At 42.1% G+C, this 23,934-nt stretch overlaps 1 protein-coding gene across 3 annotated transcripts in view; it reads left to right on the top strand.

The window, feature by feature from the left end:
- Positions 1-2,155: 2,155 nt before the first annotated feature.
- Positions 2,156-23,934, top strand: part of LOC124616545 (beta-arrestin-1) — a 493,320-nt gene continuing 471,541 nt past the window's right edge. For all 3 annotated transcript variants that reach the window (XM_047144881.1, XM_047144866.1, XM_047144874.1), the window contains exon 1: positions 2,156-2,329. The gene's annotated coding sequence lies outside the window, so the exon portion shown is untranslated. The remainder of the gene's footprint in view (positions 2,330-23,934) is intronic.

Here is a 23,934-nt window from a genome sequence, read left to right as displayed (position 1 = left end):
TTACCTCTAATGCTCATCTCTGTAAGCAAAACCATACTGATTTTCTTTCAGTGTTTTGTTTCCATCAAAATAAACACATATTTGTTTAGGTGTGTCATCATTTTAATACTTTAATACAATTCATAGAGGTGTAAGTTTATTGTCACATGTTTATTTTTGTATGTATTCAAGCGTTTGCGTAGCGATAAGTGTCGAGAGAAGCAGTGAACAGTGTATCAAGATACCTTATTCCAAGTATGTGTAAACATAGGAGCATTGCACACTATTTATAAAGCAAATGCGATGGCGCCTTAGTGAATCTGTGAAGACACTGACTTCAGATGTGAGGGGACTGACGTTCCTACTTTTCACCATGTAATTATGCTCTGATGGTTCTTTCAACTATGTCATGGTTTGCTACCTGTCATGTTCTAATTAAACACATTATATTGGTTACGCTTTTTCTTTGTATTAAGCTGACAAATCCAAAATCACTGAAAAAAGCAACAACAAGACCTACACGATAATGTACAAGTGTATAATGTAAAATTACGATAATGATAAACAAAAACTGTGCTTTAGGCATAATTTTGTAGGCCACTTATAACTTAAAATATGTTCACATTTCACATATTTCAATAAAGAAAACAAACTGTTGAGGGCACAGAGGTGTTGAAACGTGTTAGGATAAAAAAAAAAGTTTTGCTTGACATGTAGATTCCACATCCAATAACTTTTACTACAAAGATGGAAAATACAAGAGCAGCAAGTCTAAATTATGAATATCACCCCAACCATTACTCAATTTTAAGTGAAGCAGTAAATATCATGAAATGAGTTCTAAATAAACTAAAATTATACATTTTCCAAGTCTGAGGAATATAAACCCACACCCCCTGTCCCCATGCCCTCCAAAAAAAAAAAAAAAAGTAATGAGGGAATGAGGCATTTTCTCAGTCCCAGAATTGCTTGATGGGTTTGACTACCAGCATGTTAAAATATTTTTCTGGTGTAGCCACTGCCATTTTGACACACCACCATGTGTACTGATGAACTGGTCTTTTCTTTGTTGACAGAACAATACAAAATTTATTTCATACTTGTTACTTTTCTTTCATGTAAAATAATAAAGTTGTACGATCAACTTTTATTATTTCCTCCCTTTAATTTCTAAATATATATATATATATATATATATATATATATATTTAGAAATTAAAGGGAGGAAATAATAAATATATAATAAATAAAAATAATATATATATATATATATATATATATTGTATTTTTATGCTTAATGACGGAAAATAAATATATAAATACCGGCAACCCTCTCCTAAGGGCTACTTTGCACCAGTTCATAAAACATAATTAAATTTCACAGATGTATCTGTTTATAGCACTAGGTTATCTATACATTGCTTATATAACATCGTTTCAAAAATCTTTCTGCAAAACTACTATGCATTATATGATTTGGTTTGAAAAATCTGTCCATATGTGGAGCAAAGTACGATATCGATAAATGTATTGACTGAGGAATGTCATCTTTCGCCATTTTTTCTAGTACTTCGCGCCAAATATGAAATCATTAAATAATAAGGTGGATTTAACGTACCGGTACTTCATGAAACAATAACTGAGAAAAGCATGGGAAATAGCGAAGGTGTTCTCTTCTTGTAGTTATGTACTTCACTTTAACGTTTTTCTTTGGTATTCTATTAGTGTTTCTCCAAAATTAAGATTAGAACAACATTATTTAATTTCCAAAGCGTTCATTTGGATACAAGGTATACAACCGAATCATAGCAAATATCATGGAAATTATTGACGCCAGAAATATACCTTACCAGTATCGCCTATTTAAGAATATCTATTTCTACATTCTGAAACCTATACATGTAGTATGATTTTCTTGCAAAGTCTACAAATGTAACTAAATCGGAGAAAAACTGTTTTGCACGGCTTATTTTTTCCTGCAGTGACCTTATTTTTTAAATTCTTCTCGTTTTTTCATTGTTACTACGATTGTACTGTCAGTTATCGACTGACGCGAGATTCTCAGGATTACTTTTAGATTGCTGAACGAATTCAGGATACATCGAGAAGGCTGTGAACGCAGGAACAGGAAATGATGTCAAAGAACTAATTTGTGCTTACATTTGGAGATCGGCCAAGAAGCAGAGAGGTGTGTATGTCAGATAGTGTTCAACGCTGTGTGGGTGCTATGGTGTGTGACGTCTGTGTCGTATTGCGTACACAGTGATTACGTATCGTGGAGCGTAGTATGAAACTGTCGAATTACGTTGTGCGCTTTTAACTTTGTGAACTCCGTGCATTAAATTTAAAGGTGAGTAATACCTCTCATAAAATAGATAAGATTGGAGATGTTCAAAATATTTAAATATCATAATTATTTGTTTATTATCGATGGTAGTTTGTTTATTGTAACATTAATGGTGCTTGGCGTCGCACAACAGTATTAATCGCTGCACTTTTCCGAAGGTGGTCGTTTTGTTTACATATTTTGTATGCTCAATTTGTGTATTGTTTACGTAAGGAAAACGTCATGTACATACGGTAGTTGTCGTTTAGTGACAGCTTTTTACCCACCGGTATTGACAGTGATTTATTCCCATGTACAGACGTGTACTGTTAAACATCTTCATAAATATATGCGAACAGATAAAACGTAACCTTGCTCTGTGATTTAATTTCGAAATAAACCTCTAATAATATTGTATGGCAACGTTTTCGATTTGAGCTATTCCTATTACTTGGTTATTCAATTTGGAGTCACTGTGTTTTCCGTGAACATTTTGCTTCAGACACTGAAATTCAGTGAAGTTTATTAATCTGAGCTCTGTATAATATTCAACAAGCATGTTGATTTCTGTGTTAGTTTACTTCTACTTAAAGTGTATCTGAGCCAACTTAAATGTTTAGTCGCATCTTTATATTTACTTTGATACTAACTGCGTATAAAATTGAAAATTCCCAGTATGCTTAGCTTTTTCCACAATTCGCAAGCTCTCAGTAAGGCTTGGTACAGTCTTTCTTAGCCCTAATAATGTCGGTACTTTATGGGAGGAGAGCTGAAAATTCTGGGGAGAAGTAAGAAGGGGGCTTGTTTGGATACTGAAGGTGAATTTATGACACTGCTGTGTAAGTACTTTGTCAGGCATGAGGCAAAGCCGGGGGGGGGGGGGGGGGGTGGTGGTGGTAATCTTTTGATAGGGTATTTGGTGGTCCATAGTCCATAGGTGTTCAGAATGTATCTGTCAGGTTTACTTTGAACTAAAGACGGCACGACGTGATTTTTCATTCTTACTGTTTCATTGTAACCTGCGAAATGCTTGTTTCTAAACACCGGTAGTATATGTGTTGTTTTTACATAGAAGTTATTACGAAACCTATTGTCAAAACTAGGCAATGGACATACATTTCCACATCTAAGCATCAGTGCTTTTCCCAGAGGGGTTCTAAAATTTTGTGACACAGAAATAATCCCGATTTTGAAATATCGATATTACGAATATTACCCAACCCAAACAGCATACGTTTTATATCACGTATGCTGTAATCAGATTCTTGTACTAACTGCTTGATGAAATATGAAGAAATCTGCATCCGAAACAACATGAATTTTACAACTCTGACGCATTTTGCGTCTCTCCGAGAAGACTGCAGTGATTGCCTTATCATAGCTGTCATGTCACACCGAACCACGTGCCGGGATACACGCTCCCTTGATGCTGTAAAGATCTAGAGATCTAGTGTTGGTGTGGTTAGTACCTTGCCCAGTAACATTATGTAACAGTGATAGACTGGCCTTAAAGTGAATCGAAAAAGTATGTCGGTGGAACTTCTATTTCATTTGCACTTAAAACGCCTGTTAATTGCACCCTGTATTGGCAGGTTAATGTGTTAATTTTAGGTGAATAAGCAGTACTCAAGAGCAGACGAATATTCTGTGCCACTGCCATTACCAGGTAATCAGTGGTTCAACAAGAATAACGATCACAGTGCTGATGGCTCTCTTTGCGTCTTTCCGGCGAGGTGGATTCTCATTCGGGAGGGGCGGAGTTCAAATCCTGCCTGGCTATTCATATTTAACTTTTTCATGGTTTTCAAATTTATGTAAAATCAAAGGCCGTAATGCGTCCATTGAAATGGTGATGAAACGACGTAATCCCTGAAGTGACAATCATAAAAGTGTCGTATCAAGCAATAAATAAAATTATTCGGTTTATCATGCCCCAGTCCGCAATTATAATCCCCACGAAACCAGTCACTACGCCCAGTGTTTAGGGTGTTCCATCGACTAGTCTGTTATGGTTTCATTGAATGTGAACTTCCGATTGTTCTACGGCAGGAGGGTGCTGGTTATCAGCCTCGCTCTCATTGCCGTACTTATTACTTCCATGGTGTGTTTGTTTGTTTGCAAACATCACTGTATGTAGTGTTTGAAGACTCAGTCTTTCGTGCAAAGAAACACGCTTCCCTTTTGTTTCTGCTATTGTTCTTAAGTCTCGGATACGTATACGTGAAACACGTGTGCGTTTTCTACATTGTCACAGATGTCACTGGCCTTCGGTCTTTATTTCTTAGATGGTCCTGTCCATCTCAACACTGTGCACACCTTTTGTAGAGTTTGAAATTTGAACTAACCACCTCCCCCAAGAGTCAAGAAGGTATGGTTTAAGATAAAGTTCAGTTTACTGCATACTGATCCCATTGACACTGCTTATCACAGCATTTAGTTTTGATGATTTAGAAACTTACTGAAAGCTAACTCTTCGAACCTGTGGCTTTTGCTAGTTACCGTTTATGAAATACATAACTCAGGCTCATTTTTATTGAAGCGAAGTCATCCTTTGTTGACATTAGGTTTGAATAGTCATTTTCAGATCTGTTCACTGAAAAAGCAAACCAAATTCTCTATATTATTCGACATACCAGTTCGGCACCTCTATATTGTAAACTGTACAAACCGAATCTTTAATTGGCATTTGTTCTCAGTCAGAAGCTGCTGAATGTAGAGTGCCTGCAGCACAAGGATAGATCATACTGTTTTCCACAATTGCATAAAGACAGCTTCCGGATAATTAACGCCTTTGTCGAATATGAAAATCTACAGCGCATAGAGGGTCATTTGCGATACCAGAGGACACCCTTTCCTTAGGAGAAGGTAACATTGGAAAACATAACGAGTAGTCTTGCCTCGTATGAAGTAGCTACGTTCGGGAAACGCTGTATGCGGGAAGCTAATACAGGTGCTGTTCAAGCAATTAATTATAGGGTGGAAAAACGCTCGGCATCTCTCTGCAGGTCGCTCGCGTATGACAGAAGGCGTGGGTAGTGCATATTGCACTGTCCGGTCACATTGTGGCCACCTGTCAGAAGCCAGATTAACCACCGTTTACAGCACAGACAGCTTCAAGACGTGCTGGAAGAGTGTGTGTGAGATTCTGGAAGGTACCGACAAGAATGTGCAGCCTTGCCGATTGCAGTGCCGTGGCTACCTGTGGTAGGTTTCTCGGTTGAGGACCCATGGCGCAGACAGCCCGATCGAGTGGCCCCGCAGATTGTTGATGGGATTTAAATCCGGAGAGTTTGGTGCCAAGGGGAGTATGGCAAACTTATCCTTGTGCTCTTCGAACCATACACTTACAATGGAGCTGTGTGTTACGTTTCATTGCCCTGTTGGTAGATGCCACCTTGCCGAGGAAAAACAAACTGCGTGTACGGGTGGACGTGGTCGTCAAGGATAGTTGCGTACTTGAGTTGATCCATTGTGCCTTCGAAAATGACGGAATCATCTGGGGAATGCCGCGAAAACATTCCTAGACAATAACGCTCTCTTCCAAGGCGTAACCTGTTTGCTTTCAGACGTTTTGACGCAGTATACGCAAACGGCCACATGTACGATGGAGCATTAAACGTGATTAATCTGAAAAGGCCTCGGTGGACGTCCAGTTGCGGTATTAGCTTGCAAATTGCAGCCTTAGTCGGCAGTGATCACCAGTCAGCATGAGTGCATGAACCAGGCGCCTGCTACAGATTTCCATATGCCGCAACGTTCGTTGAACGGACGTTGAGGAGGCATTGTTGGTAGCCCCCTTCGTTCATCTTGACGGTCAGTTTTCTCAAAAGCTGCACGTATGTTCGCCCAGACGCATCTCCACAACTACTCCTGTTATCTATTGTCCATTGTCCGCAGTTGCCTCGGTGCTGGCGGTTTTGGGTAGCACTGTTTTGCCATGCGTTGTGTACTTTAACACCGCGGCACGCGAACCATTTATAAATATAGCCGTTTCTGAAATGCTTCTACCCGTGGCCTGGAAGCCACTGATCATGCCCTTTTGGACGTCAGATAAATCGCTCCGTTTCCGCTTTATGATAACGACTGCACTGTTCAGTACCACGAGACGCTTTATATACCGTCCACTTCTAGTGCTGCCGCCTGTGAGTGATTATTGCATGCTGAGGTCAAACAGGCGGTGGTCACATTAATATAACTGGGCCGTGCGTAACACACAGCAGAGTGGATCATACAGACTGGCGGCAAAAGCCTCTGCGACTATAGCTGTTGCTATGGCGCTATTACGCTAAGTCTTAAAATTCGCTGGAGACTTGAACGGGAACGTAATTACAATTCCGTCAGACTTGACCACTGCGTTGATAAAAAAAGCAATATCAGTAATTATCTGGTACGTCAAATAGTGCAAGAAATGACATAATTACATCGTTGTAGAAAAATAACTTCCTCGTATGGCTGAACAGGCACCCCATCGTAAGAGGAAATAGTTGTCAAGACGTTTGTGAAGGAGGCAGTGCACAATGGATAGGATCAGATGCCATGTGTACGAGGTGTGAGCAGAAAGTAATGGAATTTTTTCTTTTTATTAAAGACTTTCTATTTATTCACCGCCACCACAACCACCACCTTTGTCCCCATAGAAGTAATCCTCGTGTATATTTTATTCTAGCGCCAGCGCTTTTTCCAATTTTGCAAGCAATTCTGGAAACTACTTTTCGTTAGTGTTCAGCTCCTTCAGTGATTCTGTTTTTCTCATCAGTGGGGGCAAAACGAGGTCCTTTCATGGTTCTCTTCAGCCTCCGGAATAGAAAGAACTCGTAGGGGGCTATGTCCGGCGAATACGGTGGCTAAGACAACATAACGGTTTTCTTTTTTACCAAAAAGTCACGAACAAGCATTGAGGTGTGAGCTGGAGCATTATCGTGATGCAATTTGCACGGGTGATTTTGCCACATTTCTGATCGTTTTCTTCGGATTACTTCACGCAGACGACACACAAATTCCAGATAGTATTCCTTATTGATCGTGCGTCGTTAAGGCAGGAACTCATGATGCACTGTCCCATTGTAATCGAAGAAAACAGTGAAAAACCTTCACATGTGATCGAACACGACGAATTTTTCTTTTGGTCTTGGCTCTTCAGACAGTTTTCATTGGGACGATTGGGCATTGGTTTCGACGTCATATCGGTGTACCCATGTTTCCTCACCTGTTATAACATTCTTTAAAAGTTCTGAATCGTTGTCGACTTCATTCGCCAATTCCTGAGCGATATCTACATGACATCGCTTTTGGTTGAAATTTAACAATTTCGGAACAAATCTTGCTGCTACATATTTCATGCCCAAAACACCCGAAAAAAATTGCTTGGCATGAGCCAAAGGATATGCCGACATAATCAGCAACCTCGCTGATGGTGATTCGGTCATTTTCCAGAGCCATTTTCTTTACGTCTTCCACATTGTCGCCAGTAATTGATTTGCTAGGGCATCCAGGGCGGTAGTCGTTTTCAGCGTCTTCTCGACCCTCTTTGAAACGTTTATATCACATGTAAACTCTTGTCTTACTCATAGTAGCTTCGCTAAAAGCCACAGTCAACATTTCGAATGCGGTGCTGCACTTCATTCCAATATTTCAAGCAAAGTTTAATGCAGATTCTTTATATCCATCTCCTTTGAAAGGAAAAAATTCGGCGAGCACTCGAAAACACGTGTAACTTTCAACAATAAACTAGGTATTCAAAACAGCTGAAAATGCAAACATAGTTCAGGAAAATGTGTACCAACAAAATAAAAAAATTAGAAATCGGATATATATAAACTCCGCAAAATTGAATTCCTGTTCCTTTTTGATCACACCTCGTACACTGTCTCCATCATGTTGGAACAGCAAACTGTTTAATACAAATACAAGGAAAAGCACTATGCGAAAATAGACCTGAATATTCCGTCACGATCGGTGCGTACCTAACGCGTGTCATAAAAGTTTCTCATGACAATACTCTGCCTCTGCTTCAACCACTGAAGATGTAGACAGCACCTTCGTCGATTACAGTGGATTGGATCACCCCTGTGCCATTACGTAACAGAAGACATTGAACAATATGATTGGCTATCCTCTGCAGTCACGAACTTGTTTGCGGCTGTCTATTGAAACTTGGACAGTAATCAGAGTGTGAAAACTTAGTAATTTATTATTATATGGTATATTCAACTTTTCGCCTCTGGGCAAATAATGGTACGCAGTGAGTTGTTCGGACATGCGAGCAGGAAGGGGGGCTTACATATTAAATTATATAATAATTGTATTAACTATAATAATTTGTGTTACACAGTGTTTTTTTCCTATGTTCTTGTATCAAAGACTGGTTGGATGGATGGCATATGAACAGCAAGAATAAATTTAAAAATATCAGCATTATATCCCTGTAACAGAGGTCGCTATTGCGCACACTTGCGCGATGGCACTCATGTCGGTGGCCTAATCGAGTCATGGCTGTGGAAAATTTTTCGTCAAATGTTGCTTAACGGCAAGCGGAGAAGTGGTGGAGGTGGAAACCGCTTGATCCGTCAGACTTTACGCCGAAGCTCCGTGTTAAATTTAAAAAAAATGGCGAGAGAGTATGTGAAAATGCTGATAGTGATCCGTCCGGGTGATCTGTATATTAAGCTCAGCAGGTCTTTGTTGCTTTTCGAGGGAGATGGGGTGTGTGCCAGCAAATGATGTGTTCCTCTCCTCAACAACATTAATACAAAAAATACTACGCACTCATCAGTTGCCTATAAGAGTAGTTACAATGGAGACACTAGACACGCAACCGCTCAGGTGGTATCAATTGGAATAGCTTGCAGTCCATGCCATGAGCGACACGACTGAAACAGGCTCAAATGGTTCAAATGGCTCTGAGCACTATGGGACTTAACATCTTAGGTCATCAGTCCCCTAGAACTTAGAACTACTTAAACCTAACTAACCTAAGGACATCACACACATCCATGCCCGAGGCAAGATTCGAACCTGCGACCGTAGCAGTCCCGCGGTTCCGGACTGCAGCGCCTAGAACCGCACGGCCATCGCGGCCGGCCGACTGAAACAGACAGTATGCAGATACTACTAATTGGACGTTTTCAGTCACACTTCTCGCACGGTCCAGTCAATGTGACCACCGCCTGTGTTCGACGTTTAATGCTCCATCAGATGCTGCGTGTGCAGCGTGAAACGTCTGAAAGCAAACGTCATGCATTCTTTATGGTTTGGGGAATGTTTTTGTGGCATTCCCTGAGTGATCTTATCTTTTTCAAAGGTACACTAAATCAACACATGTATACATCTATGTTGGGACCATTTTCTCCCCTAAATGTAGTTTCTTTTCTCGCCACAATGGTATCTACTAGCAGGACAGTGCAAAATGCCACACAGCTCAGAGCGTGCGTGCGTGGTTTGAAGAGCCCCAGGATGAGTTTATCGTTCTTCCCTGGCCTCCAAACTCATGAGATTAAAACCTAATCGACAATCTGTTGGGCCACCTTGATGAGGCTGTTCGCACCATGGATCCTCAACTGAGAAACCTAGCGTAGTTGGCCATGCCATGGCTTGACATCCCTGCAGTACGTTCTAGGACTTTATTGACTCTCTTTCTGCACTTCTGACAGTATCCGTGCTGCTATAGGTAATTATTCGGGCTTTGTGACAGGTGGTCACATTACTGTAGTTTATAACCTTACAACATGTACCACTGCATTACCGTGCTAATCCTAACAGATATGCACGCTGTTCTGCAGACATACTGATTTTCGTTGTGAAAAAATGACATTCCAGATTCTATCATAAGGGAACAAAACTATACGAAGGGGCTGATGGGAAGCCAACTTGTTTCACGAGGCTGCTATTGTGACGGTCGGGAACATTGTGCCAGTGGCTGTGGCGAAAGCCCTTGGCGCAGTCTTGTCTGAAAACTCATTGTTAAGTTATTAGTCATTTCCGTACAAGAAAACAGTGATCTCTCTGGAGCACTATAGATGGTGTATAGGTGGTACCACGTGGTCACGTGATCGAAAACTGCTGACCCAAGTCATGTCAGTGGTGTGTAGATGCCTGTCGATTCCATTGAATTAACTCGGTAAGATGGGTCGTCGTGAAGAAGTGACAGAGTGCAGAAAGTAGCTATAGTGTGTGCACATCCCATCACCACATTTCGAATGAAGTTACCTGATTTGTTTGTCAACGCATACCAGTCGACTCTCCACAGTGAGTGATGTACCACTCGCAGCAGTGGAATACCACGTAGTGACAGTGGACATAAGATACTAAGCAGTAAGGATAGTTTCAAACATGATAGTTCATGCATTCGGTGACAGCAGGTCCACATCATTCAGTTTCCGAGCAAACTTTACGAAGAGAACTGCATGCACTGGACAGTATCGAAGTCGAGCACCTCGCAGAATGCTACTGCTCGCTGCACTCGTATCTCATGAAGCTGCACGTCTTCAACGGATCAAACAGTACAGCAACTTGACAGAGCTGACTACGGACGTGTAGTGTGTTCCGACGAGTTGCGGCATTGCCACTTTTCAAATGACGCAAGGTGTTGAGCACACGGATGAACTAATGAAGTGATTAACATATAGTACGTGGAGGGTGTCGTTAAAGCCAGAGGTGGTTCTGTGATGTTTCTCGAAGCATAACTTTGGTCCACTCAATGAGACTGTGGTAGACATGAACAAGGATCAATAATTCAAGAACAGTCTTAATCGCATTTATTATTGTTATACTACCGCCAACCGGTTTCAACCCGACGTAGGGGTCATGTTCTGGGCATTTACACCATTGGTCGACTGCTGGTGGTGTCACTCCTGTCTACATAACGGCAGGAAACTATGGTAGTGACACCACCAGCAGTCGACCAATGGTGTAAACGCCCAGACGATGACCCCTACGTCGGGTTGAAGCCGGTTGGCGGTATTATAACAATAATAAATGCGATTAAGATTGTTCTTGAATGATTGATTAATCATACCAATCGCTGCTTCTCTCCACAACCATGTTGTCCAAAAATCTATGAACAAGGATGTTTATTTCAATGTTAGCGATGACCAAATGTTGTCCTTTCAGCTACACTTCCTTCTTCCCAATGTACGAGGGCAGTTCAATAAGTAATGCAACACATTTTTTTCTGAAACAGGGGTTGTTTTATTCAGCATTGAAATACACCAGGTTATTCCCCAATCTTATAGCTACACAACACTATTTTTCAACGTAATCTCCATTCAATGCTACGGCCTTACGCCACCTTGAAATGAGGGCCTGTATGCCTGCACGGTACCATTCCACTGGTCGATGACGGAGCCAACGTCGTACCGCATCAATAACTTCATCATCCGCGTAGTGCCTCCCACGGATTGCGTCCTTCATTGGGCCAAACATGTGGAAATCCGACGGTGCGAGATCGGGGCTGTAGGGTGCATGAGGAAGAACAGTCCACTGAAGTTTTGTGAGCTCCTCTCGGGTACGAAGACTTGTGTGAGGTCTTGCGTTGTCATGAAGAAGAAGTTCGTTCAGATTTTTGTGCCTACGAACACGCTGAAGTCGTTTCTTCAATATCTGAAGAGTAGCACAATACACTTCAGAGTTGATCGTTTGACCATGGGGAAGGACATCGAACAGAATAACCCCTTCAGCGTCCCAGAAGACTGTAACCATGACTTTAGCGGCTGAGGGTATGGCTTTAAACTTTTTCTTGGTAGGGGAGTGGGTGTGGCGCCACTCCATTGATTGCCGTTTTGTTTCAGGTTCGAAGTGATGAACCCATGTTTCATCGCCTGTAACAATCTTTGACAAGAAATTGTCACCCTCAGCCACATGACGAGCAAGCAATTCCGCACAGATGGTTCTCCTTTGCTCTTTATGGTGTTCGGTTAGACAACGAGGGACCCAGCGGGAAGAAACCTTTGAATATCCCAACTGGTGAACAATTGTGACAGCACTACCAACAGAGATATCAAATTGAGTACTGAGTTGTTTGATGGTGATCCGTCGATCATCTCGAACGAGTGTGTTCGCACGCTCCGCCATTGCAGGAGTCACAGCTGTGCCCGGCCGGCCCGCACGCGGGAGATCAGTCAGTCTTGCTTGACCTTGCGGCGATGATGACACACGCTTTGCCCAACGATTCACCGTGCTTTTGTCCACTGCCAGATCACCGTAGACATTCTGCAAGCACCTATGAATATCTGAGATGCCCTGGTTTTCCGCCAAAAGAAACTCGATCACTGCCCGTTGTTTGCAACGCACATCCGTTACAGACGCCATTTTAACAGCTCCGTACAGCGCTGCCACCTGTCGGAAGTCAATGAAACTATACGAGACGAAGCGGGAATGTTTGAAAATATTCCACAAGAAATTTCCGGTTTTTTCAACCAAAATTGGCCGAGAAAAAAAATGTGTTGCATTACTTATTGAACTGCCCTCGTATAACCATTTCCCAGTGCAGCATGATGGAAGTTCTATACTGAAAGGAGCTTTGATCTGTTTCTTGATTAACGTCTCTGGTAAATACTTCAGAAAGCAATCACCAAGCACAGTTAAATAATCCATAGGTGTCTTCATTCAAGAGAAAGTCATTGTCTTCTAAAACCCCATGAAGAGCAGGTAAAACGTAATAAGGTTCATATATTGACATCCAACGTTTACTTCCATAATGGTAGGTTCTTTCTGAAGACTGAAGTTTTGTCTAACAATTGCAGGATGTTGGCCTCGTTACCATGAAAGAACATTTTCAATGAAAGAGTTTTTCAAAGGTGCCACAAAGATACGCAGACATCGAAACAGACACTGTCAAAGTACTTCTCTGAACTCAAATGTTTCTCCTGAACAAGATAATGAGTAAAGTTCATTCATGATTTCATACGTCTTTTTCAAGACACTCCCACGTGAAAGCCAGCGGGAGTTACTGAAATAAAATAGGGAAATACACTCATTCCCATATCACCGCACATTTTTTGAAAACATCTCGACGTTACAGGCCGACTTTTAATGGAGTTTGTACACCATCATGAAGGACAAGGGTCATGCTTTTTGATGCTAATATTTCTCGGTGAATAAAAGAGTGTGTCGAAATAGCATGGGAGTCCTTTTACGGATCAGAGCCTGCAATCTGGCGTAACAGCCAGCCGTACCGCGTACACCTACACAGTTTTCGCAGTTAACAACGTTTTCTTCCAGAAGTATTTCAAAGAGATCTGTTGCTTTTGTTCCAAGAATTCTTTTCCTGCGAAAAACTTCATGAAATTTGTTGCCACGTATAAACTGCACGCATCCATAGCCCCATAGAATTTTTTCACGTCGTTTTGGGTGACCGCGTGGTAAGTAGAGCTATAAAAGTTTTACACCCTTTGGCAAGTTAAGTGGATGGCCGAGGTGTTTGCGTATTGTCATTGTTATCCCTAGCATGAATAAGAGAATAATGGTGAATGAAGAGCAATATGCAGCGGTTCCGAAAGACAAGAGTGGTAGCGCTGAACATTCGTTCCCGCACCGTGTGAATCGGCTGCCGAGGGCAGACCCTTCCCATAGGGCCAGTATGTTTCCCGCGAACGAGCCCTTTCAGCCGTTCCGGCAACGTTCGGCTTCTTTACACAAGAGCCATTCAATGCGAAGCGAGCCTGGTTCCTTCCCCTCCGCTCTCCCACAACCCTGCCAGGCATAGGAGACGAGCGCCTCTTCCCAGGTCTCAGTCGAAAGTGGACTCCTGTTGTAACAACGGTCACCAATGACTTCTTCGTCTACTGGACGCTAATCCGTCAATGTTCTTTCCTTTAGGTCTACAATAGTATTTTTCTGTGGTAGTTACGTCTCTTATACTGATTACTTGACTCAGATTAGGGATTAGATTCGACGATACGAAAACCCAAGATAGTTTTTTTTTTCTTTTTATTGTTGTTGAACGACTACGTCCCCTCTGACGAATTATTTTCGAAGGGACATTTGGCCATATTAATTAACGTAATGTGACATCAACTTGCGATTTTTTTAGATGATTTAAGTCTTTAGACCACGTCAAATATCATTTTACAGATGCCAGCTGTGTTTTGATTTTTGTCGAGTTTCTTCTACATGTTGTCTCGGGAACTCGAGGCTAACGTACGATAAAATAGGCTACAAACAGACAATCTTTTGTTGTACATAACTGAAGGCGTATCCCAGCGAAGTGTATTGAGGCCAATTTTGGACATGTTTCATGTTAATCACTTAGCATACACTGTTAATAGTAACCTCATATCTTTTTCCAGATGATGCTGTTATCTGTAATGAAGTATTGTGAAAAAGAAACTGCACAGATATTCAGCCTGTCTAGAAAAAATTTCAAAGCGATGCAAAGATTTGCGTAGAACCTCGTTTATCAGGACGTCGTAATCCCTGTTTCCAGTTTCTCGGTCCCAACCCTCCAGCTGCCTCAGTGTGGATGTTCCGTACAGAGTTAAGAAGCAGTACCGGTATTCTTTTGTTCCCGTGTGTTGTGTCCGTGAGTGAAATGGCTTCGCTGCGAAAGAAAGTGGCTGTTTCTGTTAACAAAATAGTTGGAAGCTCTATACAGAATAGACAAGAAAACTACTAATCGGCAGTGGCAGACTGGTAGAAGAATCGGAAAGGCACTAAAGACCACTGACTAAGGACAGTTTGCAGAACTGCAGTACAATAAAGAAAGCAAAAAATGACGCTAGACGAAGCAGTATTCGTTTGGATCAGTGAGAAGAGAGGATGGTGTTACGATATCCTGTCCAAACCTGCAGGAAAAGTTGAAACTCCAACCGAACTGATGTTAGTGAAACGTCTAAGCGATCGCGATGCTCTCGAACGCCACACAGGTTCGAAACAAAAGAAACTTACACGCTGTTTCACTGAATAAAAGTGAATATACTACAGTAAATATAAAGTGTCAAAAATGTTTCTCGTTTGTCCCAAAAAGAATTTTATGTAGTGTTGCACTTACTAGAGTTTTTGTATGTAGTAGAATATTTCCGAATTTTCTGTAAACCGTATTGCATCCGGTCCTACCCAGACCGGATAGACAAGGTTCTCGTATAACTTACGAGACGCAAAAACATAGTACGCTCTGACAAGTATTTGTATGGAGTGTAGCCATGTATGGAAATGAAGCATGGAAAATCAATAGTTTGGACAAGAAGAGAATAGAAGCCTTCGAAATGTGGTGCTACAGAAGAATGTTGAAGATTAGGTGGGTAGATCACGTAACTAATGAGGTATTTAATAGGATTGGGGAGAAGAGAAGTTTGTGGCACAACTTGACTAGAAGAAGGGATCGGTTGGTAGGAGATGTCCTGAGGCATCAAGGGATCACAAATTTAGCATTGGAGGGCTGCGTGGAGGGTAAAAATCGTAGAGGGAGACCAAGAGATGAATACATTAAGCAGATTCAGAAGGATGTAGGTTGCAGTAGGTACTGGGAGATGGAGCTTGCACAGGATAGATTAGCATGGAGAGCTGCATCAAACCAGTCTCAGGACTGAAGACCACAACAACAACAAATCCATACAAATACCTGGGCGTAGCAATTTGTGCGGATGTGAAGTTGAAGTCGTAGGTAAAGCAGATAGACTTCGGTTCATTGACAGGACACTGGAAATAATTAAATCTGCAAAGGAGACTGCGTACTAAACACTCGAGGGACGCGTCCTAGAATATCACTGAAGCGTGTGAGACCTATAAGAAATAATTGTGACGATGGATACTGAGAGAGTCCAGAAGAGGACATCTCGCATGATTTCTCCAGCTACACCCACTCCAGTGACTTTTAATTGTGACGTGGAGACCAAAATAGTGTCTTTTATGGTAACAAGTTGTGTTGTTACCTCTGTCAACGCTTTCCAGCTGGAGGTTCTTCATTTGTAGTTGAGTGGTTGACCTTTTACCTGATCCATCAACCACTGTAGTCTGTTTTACTCTAGTCAACTATTTGCTCTGCTCCTTTTAAGTGTTCTCCATTTTGTGTTACTGAGGTGTTCATTTTAGCTCTCTACCCCTTGGTGTTCCCTCCCTCTGGGTGCAGAGGTTACGCTATTACTGTATAGGCCTTTTACAAGTTTGTGTGTTTGGAACTGGGGACTGATGACCTCGATGCTTAGCCCCCATCAAATCCCAAAACCAACCAACCAACCAACCAGAAGAGGACAGCACAAATGGGGACAGGTTTGTTTGCCCCATGAGAGAGAGCCAGTGGAATGCTGGAGAGCGAGAACTGGCAGACACTTGGAGACAGACGCCAGCGGTTCCGCGAAACACTACTTACAAAGTTCCAAGAAACAGTATTAAGTGAAGGGACAAGAAATATACGGGGTGTCCATAATTAAAGTTCCAGTTTCAAAACGCTGTAGAAACAACCACAGCTCAGGAAAACGTCAAATTTAGGCAATTATGATGACATTGGGGGGGGGGGGGGGAGGGAGGGAGGAGAGGAGTAATGAAAAAACAAGAAAATTAACGAAATTTTGACCAATAAATGGCGCTTTAAGCGTCAGAATATGCACACCGCCCGACGCGCTGCTCGCGGCTGTTCCTCGGTTTGCGCCAGATACGCCCAACATGACCGTCTCCAAGAAGGATCGCGCACTTCTGGTAAAGCTCTTTCACAAAATCGGTGACTGGGCCATTAGCGCTGCAGTAGTTCCGCGCGCTAAAGGGTATGAAAAAAAGGGGGGAGGGAATCAGCAGTGTTCTTTTCAAACAAATTATCCCAACATTTACTTCCAGAAATTTGGGGTAAACGGCGGATAAATATGGTTTGCAGGAAGGGATTCGAACCCTGGCCACATCCTTGAATGTTTATCATAATATAACCGCAATATATTTCAGACTGTTGACGGCGAACACACCTGTGTGTCCACCTTTCGGTAAGGCGAACGGGTGGAGGAGAACCTGTTGCGGAGCTGGGGCATCCCTCTGACAGTCGACGCTTTCTTCCTCTCCTTTTTCTTTTGCGGACATGTCAAGGGTGTCGTGTATTTCTCCAGTTGCCTCTTGAACTGAGGTGACTGTCGAATCAGCGACAAGAAATATTACCCTGCCACGTTGCAATTACTCGGAGGATAGTTGCTGATTGTTGCCAAGATTTAAGCCATATAATGAATCCTAAAATAGACTTTGTTGAACATCTGTGGTAATTTGAGTCTACCTTTACTAACAACCTTGTTAGAAATTCGCTACAGAAGCAAAGAAAGCTTCACTCCGTTAGCGTTCAATGGATTCGAAAGTAAAATTCTTTCTATAGACTACCTATCCAAGGTAGTTCTTGGCTTACGTTAAATCAGTAAACGAATTCAGGCTATTTGGCACACTCTCTGCGGCCATAATGGCGTTGAAACACGATGGCATAGTAAGTCTTTTTCCAAACGTGTTACACTGAGGAATATGGTACCGTAGTTCCTCCTCCAAAACATCGCGCTAACGATGACATACTAAGTGAATAAGGGATAGAAAAGCAGCCGATATCGTTCAACAGACGAAAGGCCACTGGACCTGACGGGATACCAGTTACATTCTGCACAGAGTATGCGAAAGAACTTGCGCTCCTTCTAACAGCAGTTTACCGTAGGCCTGTTGAGGAACGAAGCGTTCTTAATGGTTGGGAAAAAGCACAGGTTATTGCCGTTTCCAAGAAGGGTCGTCGAACATACGCACAAAAATATGATTGTATATCTCTGACGTCTGACTGAATTTTGGAACATGTTTTAAGCTCTTACTGTTACACTTCAGGAGACCAAAGATCTTTATAAGAATCAGCTTGGTTTCCGAATACAACGATCGTGTGAAACCCAGTTCGCTCTATTAATCCACAAGACCCAGAGAGCAGTAGATAAAGGCGCCCAGGTAGATGCCGTGTTCCGTGACTTCCGGAAGCCGTTCGATACAGTTCTGCACTGCCGCCTAGTGAACAAAATGCGAGAGTGCAAAATAACAGAGCAACTGTACGATCGGACTGAAGAGTTTCTAGCAGAAAGAACGCATGTTATTCTGACGGAGAGAAGTCTTCAGACCTACAATTAACTTCGGGTGTGCCCCAGCGCAGTGTTAGATGACCAATAATTTTCACAATGCGTGTCTAAGTGAATTAGTAGATAACGTCAGAAGTTCCATAAGGCATTTCGCGGGAGTTGCTGTTATACACAGGGAAGTCGCGACGTTAGAAAATTGTAGCGAAATGCAGGACGACCTGTAGAGGATCAACGCTTGGTGCATGGACTGGCAGTTGACTCTGGACATTAACAGATTTGGCGTATCGCGTATTCATAGACGGCAAGGCTCTTTATTGTATGTTTATAAAATTTCAGAACTAACACTAGAAGCAATTACTTCTATAAAATACTAGGAGTAAGGGTGCGGAGCGATTTGAGGGGGAAACGACTACATAAAATGAAACGGGGAAAAGCCAGATGCTCATTGGAAGAATCTTCAGAAAACGTTGTCCACCAGCAAAGGAAATAAGCGTACAAAACCCTCGTTCGACCAATATTTGAATATTTCTCGTCAGTCTGGGAACCGTACCAGACATGATTGATAGAGGAAATTGAGATGATCCAAAGAGCAGTGTTTTTCGTTACAGGTTCAGTTAGTAAGCGCGAAAGCGTCACAGATTCTCAGCTAACTGCAGTGGCAGGCGGTCTGCATCACAGTATGGTCTTCAGAGAGCGTTATGTTCCTAGAAGAGTCAACCAGTATATTGAGTCCTCTTACGTATATCCCGCGAAAAGATCATGAAGATAAAATTAGAGAGACTCGAGCTCACCCGCAGGCTTACCGGTAATCGTTTTTCCGGTGAACTATTCGCGACTGGAACAGAAGAGAAATGACAGTGGTGCACAAAGTACCCTCCGCTACACACCGCAAGGCGGCTTGCGGAGCACAGATGTAGATTTGGTGGGTGAGAATATGAGTACTGTCGTGGCTGCCTAGTACTTTCGTTTTTACTGAGCGACCAGCATGGGCAAATCTACGTCCGGGCTCATTGTTGTGGAGTCCCCGCTGTCCGCAAATGCATACATATTCGCAGTTGTTATTTAACAACTAATTGGAATTACTGATGCAAGCGACCTGCGGTTTGAACACGAAGTTGGTCAGTTGTGTATCGTTACTTTTTTATATTAGATTTTGTTTTAAATAAGTACGTTAGGTGTAAGAGATGGTTGAGGAGTGTTAAACGACAGTTAAATATTAGCAGACAGACTCTGTAATGAAGCCACTGTACGTTCAGTGTCGGATAATTCACAACAACATTAGCGGCTTTAGGCAGTCATTGTCCCACGGAGCCAGGCAAAATGTCTGTATGCTTCAGTATGCACTTGTCATTAGTAGAGAAGACAAATGGGTGGTATCGAATGTCTGATCAAAAGTATCTGGACACGCCTATGGAAGGCGGAATAGACCATTACATGTCACGAGAGCCGGATCCACCAATTTAAAAGGAGGCAGGGAATACGGTTTTGTCAGTAAAGAGGCAGTAAAGTAGAATGGGTCGGTCAGCAGAGCTCAATGACGTGGACTAGTTATTGGATATCACCTCAGTAACGGATGCATCAGAGACATTTCAACCCTCGTACAACTGCCCGAGTCGACTGTCGGTTTGATTGAGAAGTGGAAACGCGAGGGACCAACCACAGCTAAAATAAAACGGGCAATCCTGATGTACTGACGGATAAGGATTGTCGCGCATTGCGGAGGGCGGTTGTTAAAAAAAATCGCATGAAATCGATAGAAGAAATCAGTCGCGAGTTCCAAATTGCTAGCAGCAGTTCAGCTAGCACAGTACGTGTGCGCAGGGAGTTAAAAAGGGGATGCGCTGGTCAAACAGATCCTAATAAGCCACACATTTCTGCAGTCATTTGTAAGTGACGCTTGATGTGGGGCAAAGAGCGACGCCACAGGACAGGGGATGACAGGAAACCAGTGCTTTGAAGTGATGATTCACGCTGCACCCTGAATGACGTATAATTTTTAAAAAATAAGCAGGAGGAGAAAGAAGTAAATGCCATATTTGAAACTAAAAAAGACGCCATTGGGTTGTCTTTTTAGAAAAGAAGAAAGAGATACGTAGGCTGTGAGCACAATGGGACTTAACATCTGTGGTCATCAGTCCCCTAGAACTTAGAACTACTTAAACCTAACTAACCTAAGGACATCACACACATCCATGCCCGAGGCAGGATTCGAACCTGCGACCGTAGCGGTCACGCGGTTCCAGACTGAAGCGCCTAGAACCGCACGGCTGTTCGATAATGCTGATGACAGATCTTCCGGTCATTCTAACATACTTTTCCACACACAGACGGTATACACTCAACATTGCGTGTGTGTTCTATTTGCCCTTTGCCGTTCTGAGACACTCTGATTTCTTTGGTCCGTTTTGAAACATTCTTTACGCCGACTTCTCGCTGTATACGACAATATCTGTCCGTTACTGTGAGGATGTGTGGTAGAAAGACCATGCCCGACATATCTTCTTTCGACTTGTGACTACCCTTGATGTTAGCTTCGTGACTCTTCTTATGCAACTGCTGGAGTACCCCGTGCGCCTTCGAGATGCCGCGCGACGTGCTGTTGCGCACCCGAGCAGGAAAGGGACATGGTTAATACGTTCGTATCGCGCGCAGGACGAATTGTGTGTGTGTGTGTGTGTGTGTGTGTGTGTGTGTGTGTGTGTGTGTGTGTGTGTGTGTGTGTGTGTGTAGGAATACTAAGTAAAAGAATACGTTCGATCCATCAACGTTATCCTACCTTATTATCCCACAGAGACAAATCATCTCGCTACCGCCGCTGTTACGACACAGCAGACAAAAGCTGCTACTGTGGCTCTTTCATACCCTTGTAGCTAAATAATCTTCTATATTCTGCAAATAGCTATACAATGCACGGCGGAGGTTATTCCGTATCAACGTTAACGGCTCCGTCGTTATTCCATTCACGTATGGCGGGAGCAGAAAAGTCTTTGTGTATCTCTGTTCTCGTCCTAATTTCTAATCTTATTTACATGATATCGACGCTTCTAATACAATGCAATCTGCTCTTGCAGCATTTTTTCTGAAATAATGATTTTTCTCATTTTACACCACGCCACCTTTCTTTCAAATATGCGTGCTCAAACTCTCTAAACACATCTCCGTTAGATTTTTCGTTTAGGCTTCTGTCTTTTAAGATCCTACCTACGGTTTTTTGAATGAATTGGGTACCTGCTGTCACACTTTGGTCCACATTTAACCAGAACTTGCACTCTGTTCACAAAATAGAAATGTCAGATCGTCCTGTACTTTCTAACGATCATCCAGTGACTATAATTTCCTGTTGAAAGCAGTATCACAACCGAACAGTCTAAAGGTGCTGCGGTCTTTAGTTGCCAAGTCGTTTACGTGTGTCGAAAATATTGGCATTTCTGCGACTTTTACGAGTATTTGTGGGGCACCCAACGGTACTAGAGCCTCTGTTGAATATTCGCCATCTGTTGTAACGTTCAGGGTTCTACAATGTGTGAGGATACTTATTGTATATCACGCAACAGTACGATATGGTGTCGACCACCGAACAGAAATCTAGAAAAATGGACTTCGTTCTTAAATTGCGTCTATGCCTTGCAGTATATTGCGTCTCAAGGAAAATAGAAAAACTAGCTGTTTTTTGCACAGGCAGTATGTGTTTTTTTCCGACTACTTACTTGCATTACATTAACAGTCTTACTGTGTGAATCAGCTGCCAGTCTTAAGCATTTAGCGGTGGTCACCATCTGGTCTTTGTCAGTTTCTCAACAATTTCGTAACGATGCGAACTCCGTATACATTAATGAGCCAAAACATTATGTTCACATGCTCAACCCCTTAATAACTGAACAAATTTCTACTAGAAATAAAAATAAAGTTATATTTTGTGACAATAATGACGTTTGAGTAAATAAAGACAAATCTATTACGGCTGTCAGGTATAATTGTCTATGTCGCATATTTGCGATAACAGGCAATTTTAGAAATTGAACACTGTCAACATTTCATTTAGTAAAAGATTTTTATTTAATATTTTAATGATACGTTAGTAGGTTTACGTGATTAAAAATAAGAACAACGCGGCGGCATAAATTTTAAATAATTATATGTAATAAAATTACCCTTATTCATGAAATCCTTGGAAACATTTTCTCTTGTATAGACACACATGAACGTACACTTAGGGATGAATACTATTTGGTTTTTTTACAATTTGGTCTTTTACAGCTTTGCCTTGTGTCTTAAACGCGAGGCCAGTGACCTACTACATCGTTTCGGGCAAACTTAACTTGAACCTGTTTTGCTGGACCCTGATGCTTCTTGCACAGTAGTTCTGCCTCTATAATAGCTGAAGGCCTCTCTTTTTATTTGTAACGTCCTTTCCCTTTTTGCGGAGTGGGTCTTCTATTCTGAATCTGAAGGAGAGAGCATTTTGGTAATTACGGGGATTTTTGAAACTGTCACAGTTCCTTACACGATCTTCGAAATGTTCATTTACATTTCGTGGAGCATAAAACCCCACGGATGAATTGCCTATAAAATAAAACCGGCAGAGTATCAGCAGTTCCATTAGAAATTCCACATTATAATAAAAGTGAAATGTAATTAGTCAAAACGATGTTCAGGTCGGATGTTCATGTGAATTATTGGTAATTTAGCAATAAATTGAAGTATAAAACGTAAACAGTGAGCACAGTTGGTCAGTGAAGAACTCTGTTGCTATAAATCAACGGGGTATTTGCTCTCTTCGCTTAATTTTCATACACGCACCCATAAAGGTACTCAAACGCCTAATGATGCGTATTTTCACGAACAGTATTTTTGACTTCACTTGCACGTGCAACTAGTTTACTATATCGAAATGTGATTTACGTCACGTCACTGGTACTATAGAGCAAACACACCATTTTCAGAACTGTACTCACCTTTGATGTAGCTGTAATTGTGCAAACAAGGACACTAACTTCTCTTGCGTGGTTCTAGGCGCTACAGTCTGGAACCGCGCGACCGCTACGGTCGCAGGTTCGAATCTTGCCTCGAGCATGGATGTGTGTGATGTCCTTAGATTAGTTAGGTTTAAGTAGTTCTAAGTTCTAGGTGACTGATGACCTCAGAAGTTAAGTCCCATAGTGCTCAGAGCCATTTGAACCATTTCTTTTCTCGTGCGTGTGCCATGAACAAAAATGCGAACAGCAAGTCGCCCTAGAAGTATCCTAAACATTCGGGAGGCGGAATCACCTGTCATAGGCATTGGTAGCTTCGTGTAAAATCTGCATCTATCTTCACTGGCACTCAGAAACAATCAACCTTCCCTTTATTAACGAGGCTCTGGTATGATGCGTATTCGCGACGCATGACATTAAGGGGTTGATAGCATGTTGGTCTATCATTGAAATGCCATACAATAGCGATTCTTCGACAAGGTCATGATAGGTATGTGGCTCCAGATGTCGTTGCACAGGTCATGAAATTACCCAAAATCGCGGACCAATAGGATTTCAGATGCGTTGAATCGGGTTCAGATCACATGCAGTTGGTGAACAAGATGTATGTGTCCACTATCATGCACATGTTAGTTCTCAGTGTTTCCTAGAT

This window comes from Schistocerca americana, chromosome 1, assembly GCF_021461395.2.
Source record: "Schistocerca americana isolate TAMUIC-IGC-003095 chromosome 1, iqSchAmer2.1, whole genome shotgun sequence".
Classification (NCBI taxonomy): domain Eukaryota; kingdom Metazoa; phylum Arthropoda; class Insecta; order Orthoptera; family Acrididae; genus Schistocerca; species Schistocerca americana.
This window is presented reverse-complemented; position numbering and strand designations above follow the sequence as displayed.